Source organism: Labeo rohita, chromosome 22 (assembly GCF_022985175.1).
Source record: "Labeo rohita strain BAU-BD-2019 chromosome 22, IGBB_LRoh.1.0, whole genome shotgun sequence".
Classification (NCBI taxonomy): Eukaryota; Metazoa; Chordata; class Actinopteri; order Cypriniformes; family Cyprinidae; genus Labeo; species Labeo rohita.
Genome location: NC_066890.1, coordinates 30,934,774 through 30,950,297, shown reverse-complemented (window position 1 = coordinate 30,950,297; position 15,524 = coordinate 30,934,774).

Here is a 15,524-nt window from a genome sequence, read left to right as displayed (position 1 = left end):
CGTGAGACAGCGATCATGTCCGTCCAAAGAGGCGAGGAAACTACCGCACCCGGAAGCGCACGGCCGGAGAGACATACCGGGAAGATGTCCTCGACAGCCGCGAGAAATTCACTCTTTTGAAATTCCGGTCCGCCCAGGGAGAAACCGCGGCACAACCGTGCACTCAGACGGGGCGCTCGCTGGAGTGCGGGAGGCGTTGATGCCGTGAAAACGGCAGCCCGCAGGATTAGGCTGGCGGCTGCCGAACGCTCTTTTAGATGAAGCTCTTTTAGTAGCTCGGCAGCACGCCAGCAGAGAGAGTGTGAACTCAGGAACTCTTTTTCTTTTTTTTTTTTTAAATGGCTCAGAAGACGAGGCTCCAAAAGCAAAAGTCTGAATGAGTGGTTACACGCCGCCCTCTTATATATCCGTATATACGGGGGAGTGGCTCGGCATGCAAATACCACTCGCCAATGTTCATGAATGTTCATTGGCCTTTTGAATAAGGCTTGGAGATGATTGGACTCTCAAGCGCGTTCCCATATGTAACGTCGTAGTGAAACGACTGAAGGGGAACCATATTAACCCTTACGAAAATTAACCATGGTTTTATTATAGTAAAAGTGTAGTAACCATGTTTTTTGGTGCATTGATTATCATTTGTATAACCATGGTTTTTCTACAAATACCATGGTTAAACTATGGTTAGTGTAGCAAGACCATGGTTAATTTGTGGTTACCAAGGTTTAACTACAGTAACCGTTTTTTTTGGTTTTATTAAAACTATATTGTTTTTTCGTAAGGGTTACCTCTCCATCACTCTCCAGAATAAAATGACACTGTAAATGTCGATGTAAAAATCAATGCGTAATATGCTGTAATGTTTACCAAAAAATTGCTGCAAATACCTGTATAGTGAAGCTGTCGTCTATATTCTACATTCTACTTAAACACATTTAAATATACTGACAACGTTGGTTTGTTTTGAGAGCTTAGTGAATCACGTGACCAAGTGGCGGTGACGCCGGCGAGATCAAAGCTTGTCGCAGCTCTGTTTTTCAATGGCATTTTACGATTTACGCCACATTATGTGCGGCAAAACAGTATTTATCGTTTGAATTTAGTATAAAAACTTGAAACACTGAAACTTTGTTTAAAATCGCAAGCGGGGTTGCCAATTTGGCGTGAGATTTACACGGGCAGAGTAAGAGCATGAGACAGAGCCTGAAAGCGTATCTCACACCAAATGCGTGAGAGTTGGCAACGCTGTAACAATGTGCGAACATTTTTCCTGTATGTTATTTTGCGTACAGATGACAACGTTGTCAAAACGATCCCTGTTCACTCGGATCGGCGAAAATGACTTAAAATGCCAACCTGGCCTCATGGCAATTTGTGCATATTTTATGTTGTGGCTAATTCGTACAGTCTCACTCATACAAATTCATATGATTTTTGCTAAATTGTACGTATTTACAAGTGCATATAGGTGATTTAGCTAAATATTAGCCTGAATTGGGAAGCTAGCTAGTTTTTTCCACAATGCCAGCTTTGGGGCAAAGTGAGCCAAATGCTGTGGGGTAAGTTGAGCCAACACTTTAACCCACCATAATGCACTGAAGTTAAGTTAAATCTCTGAATTATAAACTGGTATTTTAATATGATATTGCGCAACTGGTTTAGTTGATCATATGTATACATATTTTTTTGTAGTTTATTTGATAGGAACAGTGTACAAGCGTACCAGATCTGAGAACCAGAAGTTACTTTTCATCACATTATAATCATCTATATCTTTCCACCTACAGTTTCTAATGGCCTGTTCAATATTGCAGAAAAGCTACCATGCCAAGAATCTTTTGACTAAATGTTTATTAGTTGTGACATTTATTCCTTCACTCTAATTCAATTTTTATTTAAGTTTACTCAACAAACTCTCTGTTTAGTTTGTTTTTGGGAATGTTAAAACTTTTTAGTGTAACTCAAAATTAAAGATTGAAAAAGAAACTATATTTAATTAAGTCAGCTTTAAGAAAATAAATATGACTTTTTGTAAACTTAAATTTGATTGTTGAATTGGTTGTTAAAAGAGATAAATCATATTAAAAATTTCACATGAGTTTTAATCAGATTCAGTCAGTTTAAACCCAGATGGTTCATTTTACCCCCAACTCGGGTCAACTTACCCCTAACCTGGGGCAAATTGATTTTTAGAACCCTTCGTCCTAGATACATTCACATAATTTAAAATGAGAGGAAACATCCTGAAATTACTTTACATACTTTCATTGTGCTTCTGTCTCATTTTCCCTTGTCTTCAGGACCACATAAGTAAAAAATGGCTCATCTTACCCCATTCTCCCCTACCTTGTCAAATGAAATGAAAACGCTGTTTTAAAATGTATCCAGAATAATGTATATGTAGCCTACGTGTACGTCTGCAAGATGTCTGTTAAAGATCTCTTCATCTGGAACGCATCTGCTGAGTACAAACATCTTAAAGACATTTTCTAAGTGTCTATTGGACATCTGATAGAAAACGTCTCAGAGACGTATGGCAGATGAGCAAACAGTCTAAAAAAACACATCTTGCAGATGTAAATTAAGACGTCATATAGACGTTTCCATAATGTACATGTGCTATCAGGGCTAAAACTGGATGCGTTGCATTGCTCGCATGTAAACCGATACCCCATTCTGTATCCGAAGTGGGCAAACATCTGGCTCTTTGTTTACTTTGTCACGTCCAGCGTAGACAACCTCAGGCCGTTTTGGCGCATCGTGTGTTGACACAGTGTGAATCTAATACCATTGTCCCCAATCGACATGGGAATGAAAAGCCACTGAGATGCAGCAATTCCAAACATCTGTGGTATGAATCATTAAATGACAACACGGGGTACAGTTTAGTAGTAAAAATGAGAAAATAAAACAATAACACCAATGAAATACATTCCACTTCTCGGGAACAGGCCTTGCTTTTTCAGGTTATGCAAAATGCTTTATAGTCCTGTGGCAACAAGTCTCTTAAGTGCAATATAAAATAATGGATTCTCCACTGTCCTTCCATTTGGTACAAGAGCTGTTATTTTGGTCAAAGGTTTGGGTGCTCTGGACAGAAAGTTATGAATAAGAAGAATCCCGCTGAAATCGGATACAGAAGCACTTACAGCTGGTGACAGCTTGTCGGACCGATGTCTAGCCTCAACATTGTTACAATGAATTAAGCTTCCATAAACAATACGTGACCATGTCATTTTTCAAATTTAAACACTGCTTTTCGTTTAAGTGTAGAGTTATATTCAAAGAATTACACTTACAGACCAAAGTGAATTATAATACAGGCTAAAGGCTAAAATCAGTTTCAGTTTAAATACTACGCAATCCTTACAGAATCTATGAACTGCTGTCAATTACCAGATACACAATAAAATTAAGTTTTTTTCCTGCCATCGTCAAAATGGACAGTTAAAGGAGAAGTCCACTTCCAGAACAACAATTTACAGATAATTTACTCACCCCCTTGTCATCCAAGATGTTCATGTCTTTCTGTCTTCAGTCGTGAAGAAATGATGGTTTTTGAGGAAAACATTTCAGGATTTTTCTTCATGTAATGGACTTGATTGGTGCCCCGATTTTGAACTTCCAAAATAAAGTCTTTTCAGTACAGCTTCAAAGGGCTCTGAACGATCCCAGCCGAGGAAGAAGGGTCTTGTCTAGCAAAACGATCAAAAACCAAAAATTAGTATATTTTTTAAGCACAAAAGCTTGTGTAGCACAGGTTCTGGGATGCACGTTCACGATGCTACGAATTAGTGATAGGTCGTTCTTGAACGATTCGTTCATTTTGAATGAATCTTTAATGTGACTTGAGAAGAACGAGTTGTCTCGGGGAGTGATTCGTTCAGTTGCGCATGTGCAACATCCTATTAGGTTCTTAACTGGAATTAGTTCACCTGTTTCGAGTCAGGACGTTTTGAGTTGAACGAACGACTTAAACCCGAAGACTTGAGAAATTAACTAATGAATTCTTTTTCCGGCTCACACTGCATTGGTTAAGCTTATGGGGCTGTCACATTATGAACAAATGACTCAAACCCGAAAACTTGTCAGATAAGAGGTGAGGTGAGCTAATCATAGACTAAAGACCCAGGTAAACAATGAATTCATCTTTTCTGTTTCTTATAGCATTATAGTTTTGTCTTGTTTGTAGTGTGATCAACCTTTGTGTAAGCATCGTTGTACCTTTTGTTTGTAAACAGCGTTTGACTTACTTGCACTTTCTTAGTCTTTGCACGTTCGCTTTGTAAACACTGGGTCTGTAGTTCGGCCTACGTTCCGCGTGACCTTTCGACGTGATTCAATAGTACGTAGCGTCGTGAACGTGCATCCCAGAGCCTGTGCTACACAAGATTTTGTGCTTAAAAAAGTATACAAATTTTTATTTTCTGAAAAAAATGACCGATTGTTTCGCTAGATAAAACACTTCTTCCTCGGGATCGTTTAGAGCCCTTTGAAGCTGCATTTAAATTACGTTTTGAAAGTTCAAATTCAGGACACCAATCAAGTCCAGTATATAGAGAAAAATCGGAGAGAAATGTTTTCCTCAAAAACCATAATTTCTTTACGACTGAAGACAGAAAGACATGAACATCTTGGATGACAAGGGGGAGAGTAAATTATTTGTGAATTGTTGTTCTGGAAGTGGACTTCTCCTTTAATCTTGAAAATAACAAAAGTCAATTGATCATATTTTTTTTTACAAGGATCATACCAAGTGTCTGTCAACGCTTTGAAAATAAGTGATTTGTTAAGAACACATCGTCGTCACGCTCTGCGTTTCAAAGTCTAGGATGTCTGATTTGATTGATGTATTATGAAGTGAAACATAAGAGCATGTTTTCGTCCACCGTAACGACAATAACAAGGTTAATGAAAGTGATAGGGAGATTTCTGCTGAGGAACTGAAGCACATTGCGTTCTTCCCATCACCAGACTCTTTGAGGACTGTCCACTGAAGGCTTCAGTCTGTTTTCTCCATCCGTTCCTTTTTCTAATGTCCAATGCAGACTGTCTGCTTCGCCTGACCCCCTCCCTCCCTCCCTCCCTCCCTCCGCCCCCAACAATACCACGATCCATTCTTCTTTGTTTCGCTCATTCGCGTTTTATTCCCAAACATCTGCTCTTCCTCTCCAAATACCCAGAATACCTGTTCTTTGGGTTTCCCACATAAAAGACTCCATTAAGAAAATGAAATATGTTTTTGTTTGTTTTAAACGAGAACAATCTGAAATTGAAGTCTACATAAATTTAAGAAAAAAAAATTGTAGTACAAAAACAAAACAACGCCAATATTAAAAAATAAAACATTAAAAAGTCTATAAATCACTGCTCAACAGCAGGTAAAGTTACAATGGGAGTATGCATCTCTCTCGCCTCTCCTGAGCCAGGAGAACTGAGGTAATTGAGAATGAATGGCAGAAAGTCACGTCGCGATATGATTGGATATGACTGTTTATGTTGGGCTGTGATTGGTTCATGCCATAAATCCCACCTCTTGTGTTTGTGCGTGTCCCGCATTCACTAATAAGTCTGAATAAACAATATAATGGCGTTAATAGGAAGACTAATTAAAATTGTAGGTAAAGACACTTAAATATAACCATTTTGTTATGCCAAAAATAAATGGACTGAAAACATGATCTCAGTGAGTTTTTAGTAAGTAATCAGCTTTTAATTAAATTTCCGCGTCTGTGACTTATATTTATTGTGCTTTAGTGGCTGATGATCCGGAAAACAAAAAAGTAAAAGTTGGCTATTAAAAACAACAGCTGAACACAAATAAAATATATTTTATTAAATTGTTATTGCCTTGAATTATTATTTTGGAATATATATAAATTGCTTAAAAACACAAACTTAATGAGATTTATATTCGGCTTTAATAAACAGAATATTAATTACACTGTTAATGTAAAAATATATAATATAATTGTGCAGGGTTTTCCCCCCCTTTTTCTGATAGTGTAAGTAATGTTTACTTAACCAAGAAAATATGACTAGGACATTAATTTACATTTGATTTAAAAAAAAAAAACACTTTTTGACTTCGCCTCCTCATTTCAGAACACCACCACACACCACTGCTGCATTAAAAATTGAAACATTTTTAAAAACTATGTTAAGTAAATAGATTTTACTTAAGTTAGTAAGTTAATAAAAGTACTATTAGTAAGATGACAATATCGATTTTGTTTAAGACAAGACTCTAAATACAAAGTATTTAAAAACTGGGCACTTTATCACACTTAAAAAGCTCTAAATGTCATTTCACTAGGCACAAAACAATGGATCAAACCAAGTGCCAAACTCTGCAATGAATGAATGAATGAATAAAAAAGTAAGAAAGAAAGAAAGAAAGAAAGAACGAACGAAAGAAAGAAAGCACTTGCACTGTTTGACAACCAGAAAATGTCCTGATATTGTGATAAACCTTCAAAATATGTTGTGTTATATAATGCATGAAATTCATTTTTATTGTGGCTAAGTGTCAAAATGCTTTTTGAGGCCACTATAAACTCTTACAAATAATGGTTCCAAAAAGGGTTTTTGTTTTGGGAAAGGAATGGAGAGAATTATATTGTTATTTACACTATGTGTATCTAAAATGTATCGAACACGTCGGCAAATTATACTTGAATGAATTGTTGTTGCTCCTTCCATAGACATCCGTGTGTATTTTACAAAGTCTAAATGTATTGTTTCACTAGTACTTATGTGTATTTAAATGTCTGAAACCTAAAATAAACGTTATGTGGTTGAAATAATAATTTTGAATTTGGCAGTTACGTTCTAAATCCCATTTGTGGGACCGTACCGCTCAAAGGGTTAAAAAATAAACTTAGTTTGAGAAAAAATAAATTAGTATGGAAAAACTGTGCAAAAATGCTAAATAACAAATCATGATATCTTATTCTGTTATCTGCCTTTCCTGTACGAAGTCACAAAAGGAAGGGCTGGGTTGGGACAAGGTTTGTGCAACTTTGCAACAACATTTTGTTATCAGACTGCATTTAACTTAAGCATATAATGCATGAAATTCATTTTTAGTGTGGCTAAAGTGTCGAAATGCTTTTTGAAGCCACTATAAACTCTTACAAGTAATGGTCCCAAACTTTTTTAAGAGTGTCACTAAATCTTGTTAGCTTTATAATTGGAACAATTAGAGCTAGACAAAATGTCAGTGGACTTAATCTGAGAAAAAATGAATTAGTATGGAAAAATTGTGCAAAAATGCTAAATAACAAATCATGATATCTTATTCTGTTATCTGCCTTTCCTGTACGAAAGTCACAAAAGGAAGTGCTGGGTTGGGACAGGGTTTGCGCAACTTTGCAACAACATTTTGTTATCAGATTGCATTTAACTTCAGCAGTTTGGACATTATTAGCTTGTACATTTATTACGATATGTGTCATTTAATGTGCTTGAGTCATAGGTTAGCGTATGCTGTCTTTACAGCAGCCTTGGCTTCACTAGCGACAGCTTTATCCTCCATACATATAAATCCTTTCCCGATCACATTCTTTTGGTCCAGACCACATCTGGACAAACAATTACCCTCCTGGTCCGAACAATGATGAAAGAACTGTCTAAATATATCGGCTTACATTACTAAATAATTGCCAGCGACTTCATGCAGACTTTCTAAAAATACAACATGTGATTCTCACGCCTACAGTTACAAGCTCATGCCCACAGTCAGTCTGGTTAATAGATAAGTGATTCAAATAAACCCTACAATAAATTCAGGCCCTATCTTCACAGTCTGGCTCATAATGATCCAAGGCTACATAAAAAAGGGGGGAAATACCAATTACAAAGGTAAACACAAACGAGAGCTCATTTCAGGCTGCCGTATATATCTGTCGTTGGAATGAATGCGTGTTGAACATTGCCTTTGAACTTGAGCCATTATCTTGTGGTTTTGAGATGAGTGTGTTTCATCTCTGTGTCTATCACATTAAGCTGAAACATAAGTGCAAGGCTTGAAGGTTCGGCAGTTTGTCTCTTATCTCATCTCTCTCATAGCTCTGTGCTTCTAATCAACCCACACCTTCTAGAGAACAACATCTGCGGGAAGATGAGGGGATGTTTTTTTGGGGTTTACATTCCCCTGGTTGTGCACATGCATCTCGGTACAGAGTTTAGGGCTTGTGGCGGAGACTTTGAGTCTTGCTAATTCAATAGGCTTTGGGATTATGATTGAGAATTGTTTTGCAATATGTCATTTTGGTCATCATTTGATTCAATTTTAAAACGAAGGCCTTCTTTGATGCGGGCAGACACCATGTGTTTTATGGATCATATTCGGAAGAATAGAACATCCAAATGTTCGGCATAATTTATACCTCTCCACTCTAACATGTCAGTGATCTCTCTGTTCGTGGTCTCGAGGGCTTTCTAGAAAAGCTTCATTTTGGCAAAGCCACAAGTTTCTTTTATTGAGCATCATTATTTCCAGTGAATGTAGCACTAGTCTTTGCCGTGTCAAGTTTCACATGCAGGTCATGAAGTTCTACATCCTCACAGTTTGAAATTATTGCCAGCATGTGATTAGTTCAGTGCCAATCCTTTCAGTTTAGGAACAGACGCCAGTCTAGCCAAGGTTGCCAGGTCTATGTAACAAAACCACCTCAACTAGTACTCAAAACTATACTAACCACAGCCAAAACCAGGGGAAAATGTCTTTCAAAATCTCTACAAAACTGCGTTCTGGAGGGTCAAATCCTCCTTCGAGGGGATTCCACCTTGGTTGAAACAAGTGTACTGCACAAGTCTTGAAAAGTGAAGGCAAAACGTTTCGATCGCTCTCTCCATGGAATCTAATGGGACCCTGGACCACAAAACCAGTCATAAGTAGCACGGGTATATTTGTAGCAATAGCCAAAAATACATTGTATGGATCAAAATGATTGATTTTTCTTTTATGCCAAAAGTCATTAGGATATTAAGTATCAAAACTTAATTTTTTATTAGTAATATGCATTGCTAAGAACTTAAAACTGTGGACTTGGCATCACTGAGTCCAATTTTGTGAACATTTAAATATAGTGAAAAATCTTTATTTCAGTAGGAATCCATGCAATCACGAATCGTGATCGGGAAATGTCCTCGGGACGCTTGTCAAACTCAGCACACCTGTCGAACTCAGGACGCCCGTAGCGCAACGATGCTTTATGTTGATGCGCTGCCCACAAGGCTATCGTAGCTGCCTGAAATGTGATTATATGAGTCTATATGGTTTGTAAATATATAGTACATACAGTCCAAAATATTTTTTTTTTTGCCAAACCTGTCAATGTCACGTGAATTTAGCAAATTTGCCAATTTTGTATACGTTTGTGCGATTTAATATCAAAACTATACTATTTCACCCCTAATCCTAAACCACAATTGGGATGCAGATTGTATGAATTCATAAGAATTCGCCACCTAAACTTTCACCTAAATTCATCTCAATGTTATTTACAATGGGCAATGAATCTGTTTTTTGGACGCAAAATTTTACTGAAATGTGACTACTTCTTCTCTCCCTGCTTTAGGACAGTGTATACGAGGCATAAAGTGAAGTGGGAGAGAGAGGGGTAGGACCGGAAAAGGTCCACGAGCCAGGATTTGAACTCGGGACGCCTGTTGAACTCAGGAACTTGAGGCGCAACAATGCTTTATGTTGTTGCACTGCCCACAAGGCTATCGTCACCAACTGAAATGTTACTATATAAGTCTAAGTTTATAAATATATAGCACATAGAGTCCAAAACATTTTTTTTTTTTTTTTTTTTTTTTTTTTTTTTGCCAAACTTGTCAATGTCATGTGAATTTAGCAACCCAATCTCATGGCAAAATGTAACTATTTCACACATTGTGTCACACCCCTGTGCACTGTTTTCTTTGGGTTTCCCCATGTATATTTGGTCTTTCCTGTTCCGTCTTCAATTACGTCACTGTTTAATTGTTCTCACCTGTCTCCCTCTGATTAGTCTGTGTATTTGGCATTGCCAATTTTGTATAAATTTGCGCAATTTCATATTAAAAATGTACTATTTTTTAGAGTCCACCCCCAAACCTAACCATTATTGGCACATAAGCAAATTGCACAAAAATGTTTTAGTGAGGTTGTACGAATTCATAAGAATTTACCACCTAAACTTAAATGTGAAATAGTTACGAATTACCATGAGAGTCTGTTGGAAGCCATAAAAATGTCTTCCCGTGCGTGAAACATTATTTTATCATAATGCATTGTTTAACAATTTTTTTTTGTTTGTTTGTTTAATTTTGTTGCTTTTTTGTTGGGTTTATATATAATATTCCACATATGTATCAACACAATGTGTCTTACTTTTAGGCTTCCTGAATGAAATTAATACAGTATAGTTTTCAAGTGAGGAAAAACTCATGACTCTCTTTTGCTCACATGAAGCAGCGAGGATCAGACTATCATTTTTACAGTTTGACTTCCTTTAAGTTTCTACCAGCCAATTGGCGAGTAACTCGCAGAAGCCAGTTTTTACTCCATTTGCTGCTTGCGATTGTTAATTTTGGACCCGGTGTACCCGGTTGAAAAACCAGACAAGGCAGGTTCTCTGTTTACAGCACCATTATTAAAGACATGAGATCATGCACAGTTGCACATTCGATTCTTGCCAGAGCTAATAAAAACATACTTGATGTACTCGTTTTGTAACATCAGACCTTCAACCGCAGCTTGTGATGGATGTCTTATCGCTCTGAGAGGAAGAGGGAGAGACAGATCGGTGAATAAGAGAAAGTGTGTTATGGTCCAGAGGAAAGTAATAAAACAGTACAAAACATTAAAAATCGTCCCCTTGTGCTTTGGCTGATAGTGCGGCCCACATATTGCTTCATCTCTGTCATAGCTTCTGAATGTATCCCAGGTATTGCTAAGAAACCTATTCGAAAAACCAAAATCTTATTTTCTGGTCCAGTATGTATGACTGAATTGGTAGGCAGAGTGCCGGATAAACTTAATAGCTCTGTTCCACAACATAGTGAGCTCCCTCGCTGCCCACAACCTCATAAGTGATGGAACCTCATAAGTGAGTAATTTGAAACGCTCTACAAGTGTAGTAAGTCTGTACATCATGCAAATACCACGTCACATGTGAAGCTCATGGAAGACTTGACTTGGATAAAATAGTCAGTTTCATGTAATCGCTGATAACCGTAAATGGCAAATACTGACAAATATTAACTTTTCTGATTAGATGAGTCAAAAATAAACCAATAAAAAATAAAATAACTGTATTAAATGATATAAGTGAATTTAGGCATTACATTATTGGTACCAAAATGGTACGTATAGTGGCTTAACGTATGAAAGCAGTGCATTTGGTTTTGAAACAAAGCCAATATGACAGACTTTTTTGCAATGATGTTGGCTTTATTTGTGGTAGCCCTGGTACTACACAGCTTACCACAGCACTTATGCAAATTACAGTCACCCTTAACCACAAGTAAAGGGCACTTAGTGTTCATGAAATACCCTGTAATCCTGAAAAGGCATCTAATTTCTTGTCCAACCAAGTGAAAAAGGATATCAAACTTTTGCATGCGTGTTACACCAAAGGTCATGTGTGCTGGATGAATGTAGGGTTGACCAGTGTCAGTGCACTTTGGGTATGTAGCAAACTGCGAAATACTTCTGCTTTGTGTCAGACGTACATTGGCTTCTAGATTTAAAAATAAATGCTCATCTGTTTTATTCTCAATCAAAATACCAGATATAATTTTGTTGGCAGGGAGCGTATTCCCATGTTGCATATCCATCTCGTGAGAACTCAGTCTACACGGCACAGTAACAGCAGGTGTTATTTGAGACAGGATGAGGGTTTAGGCAGAAATTCATTTTAATTTGGATTCTTCTGATGTAGAAGAGCCAAAATGAACGTGCTTAAGTCCAAGTTAGAATTTGAGAAAACAAGGTCAAATTAACTGGCTTCTTCTTAGGAGGAAACACACATAAGAAAAAGTCAATCTAGTCAATCGACATTCATCCTGTACCAACAAAATATTCACTAATTTATTTAAGGTGCCATATTAAACTCGTTTTTACCCATGATTGATTGTTTAATGCTGAAACTTGTCATCATTTACTTGCTTAGTTATATAACTTAAAACGCACATGATGTCTTCCGAGGAAAAGAAAATTAATATGCTGCTTTAATTGCATTGATACTTACTGTCAGGCTACAAAATATATATAAAAATCAACTTCTGAAAGTAAATGCTAGCTCTGTGTGAGGAATATAGTGAAATTTAAATAACTGTCAAAAAATAATGGCATAAATTGCACTGTTAAACTATTGTCTTATAGTGGACAAGTCATATACATTTACGATGCTGTCTTGTCTTTTGAAACTGCCTTGCCTCATTACTCATTACTACATATAAGCATACAGGATAAATCAACTTACAAAGTTCTTTTGGGGGAAGTAGCAAAATGTAGATTTAGTGCTCAGGCAAATAGCTATTTAACCATGTCTGGAAAGCATTGTCAATGCTCGTCTTGCCTTGTTAATTCTTGTCTCCTTTGGTCTTGACCTGGACAGAGATGAGCCCCAGAGAGGCATACAAAGAGTCAAAATTCTTGCGTAAAACCACATACTCACACATATTCACGTGGCACATAACACTATCAGTGGAGGCTTTATCTGGTGATCTTCTGAGAACTGCAAAATAAACATAACAAGTCTTCTGTGCGGCCTTGAGCAAAGATATTAATTAGAGCTGAAAGTGATGCAAGATAGCAGAGTGAACATCTATGAAGTTAGGAACTACACTCAGACGACGTGTCAACTGAGATTCATCAAATCCAGAAGATGTGGATGATTTAGTGCATTACACAAACCCGATCCTAGATCCTGACCTCTCATATGCATTTTGATTTAAGAGTGGCCAGATTTCGCAGTGTGTCACATGCTGCGTTCTTCTTTGGAAGCACAATGCTGTCATTTCCTTTTCTTCCTAATAATCATGATTTGCGTAGTGATTGATGGACTTTTTACAACAGTCGTTTCATTCCCTGCTTCTATCATGACGTCTAATTGCTTAACCATCCCATAGTCAACCCCCTGGTTCTAATAAAGCTGACAGTCTGCCGGTAAACGCTCTTTCGGACACCCCCCTTCTGCTCGGCCTCTCCAAACCTTCTCCTGTAATACCCATTACTGTTCGCGACCCAGTCTTCTGCATGCAAGCCATTCCCCACCATCCCTTGCTCTCAGAAACCTTGGTTGCGCTTCATTCACAATAATTATAATAACGTCTTGTGGTTCAGGTATGAGAAGAACATACCTCAGTCTAGACGTAGGAAGTTTCTTAATGGGCATTCCTGTGCTACTGCTTGGCGTATTTGCATGGCTAAGGCAAGCATATAGCATTACAGCCTTTAGGAACTATGTGACCGCATCGCTATATCCGAGTACTCAAAACAGCGTTTTTGTCGAATGTGCATTTTACTACATCCATCAAAGATGTGTAATGAAAGCCATGAAAATGGATTTCCTGTGTTGGAGGACTCTACAAGGAGCTACAAAACCTCTGGCCCAATGAACTCTGCTGCTGAACAATTATTTTTTAAATAAGCGTGCCTGAAGGGTGACTACACAAATGCTGTCAACACACTAGCATAGTCTGTTGCTTACTATTTGGATATTTATTTGCAGAAATAACTGTAACATCACTTCACCATAACATTTTCTCTCAGTTGTCACAGTACAATGCAAGCTTTTAATTCAATGTGACAACTCGATGCAAAAAATATGACTGTGAAGATTCTCAGTTTTCCAGGTCATACTCAAATTTTATGGTAAATTATTCCACTAAATGCATTTTCCTGTTTCTCAAGATGTTTCAGCTTTTATCCAAGTGGCCTCATCAGTTGAAGTCTAATGGTAGAGACTCCCCAACATGTTGGAGTTGTTGAAGATGTAAAGATTAAATGTGTGTCATTCCGTGTCAACTGAATCAGTGGTCCCCGGCTTAAATTTTTGATTTTGTCAATATATTTTCTGAAGAAAGATAAACATGTATAGTGATGAAAGCCAAAATATTAAATGTCATGTGTATTTACTGAGTAATCCACTATTTTGTAGTGAGGAATCAGAAGGTCTCAGTTACATATGGTAACGCTCGTTCTCATGGAAGGAACGGAAATATTGTGTTGAAGACACTAGGTGTCGATCTTGGGAGCCCAAACACTTCTGACATCATTGAGTAAAGGCCAGTGAAACTGGCAAGCAAAATTTGCTTAGCTGGCCATGCCCCAAAAATCCGGGTTTAAATAGGAGTATATAATAAATAGTATCAATATAAGCATCTAAACCCACTCAGAGGCAGTTCGGAGTTGTGGCATAAGGGGCACAACATCTCTGATCCCTTCATCAGGGAACGAGGATTACCATACGTAGCATCTCTCCTCCTTGTAACCTTCCAATGCCCAAGACCTTTCACCTCACTCTCCAACATCCGGGAGAGCCACCAATAAGTCGGAGGTCACCTCAGCCAGAGCCTTTTCTCATTCTAAGGGAAAAACAGGAATAAGTAACAGCTGAAAGTACCTAGCAGTTAACTCCGGGAAAGCATCCGTTCCCCAAATGGGAAAAGGATACTACTGAGGTCACATCCTAACCGAAGGGGAGGTAACACGTGAAGATTAACCTATGGACTTACTGAAGTAAGCATAGTTTGCAAGGTTACCCCCTGATCTCTAAAAGGAACCTTGGGTGGGAACCTTGGGTACATATTAATGCCGGAGTCTCAGACATGACAGTCTGCCAGCCTTAAAGATCCCCCACCTTCTTAATAGAGTGAGCGCAGTCAGGAAAACCGTCTTCATAGAGAGAGCAATAACTCAAGTTGACTAAACGGGCTCAAACAGATCTTTCTGTAAGGCCTGAAGGACCACTGAGAGATCCCAAGAGAGGATGAGGCATGGCCTTGAAGGATGTAACCTTGCAATAGTAGTGTAGAAGCAGACATGCACCTTTCCAGGCCCTCTTATTCACCAAAGTGGGTGAAAGGTCTCTGAATTCTTCCTGGTCACATCCAGGGACCAGACATGGAGGTTCCAGAGATCTGGGCTTGGGTGTCAAATTGTGCCCTTCCCCTGGGAGAGGAGGTCCCTCCTCAGGGGAATTCACCAAAGAGACCAACCTGGGAAATTGGGGCTTACAGTGCTTCCCAAATCTCAGCAAGTTGGCACTCCTGGACCACTAATGTGGACATCGTTCTGCCCAGAGCTTGCTCTGTGACCTTCATAGCCTAGATGGCCTTGTCATTCACGAGCGCAGTTTCCGCGAAACCCCTGGATTAGGACAACCTTCGTGCAGTTCTTTCAATGCCTTGGCTTGACAGACCTGCAGGTTGGCCATGGTGTGCAGAGCAGACACAGCTTTTCCAGAGGCCAGATAATCCATTGCCACAGGGGACGAAGGAAACTTACAGGCCGTGGATGAGAA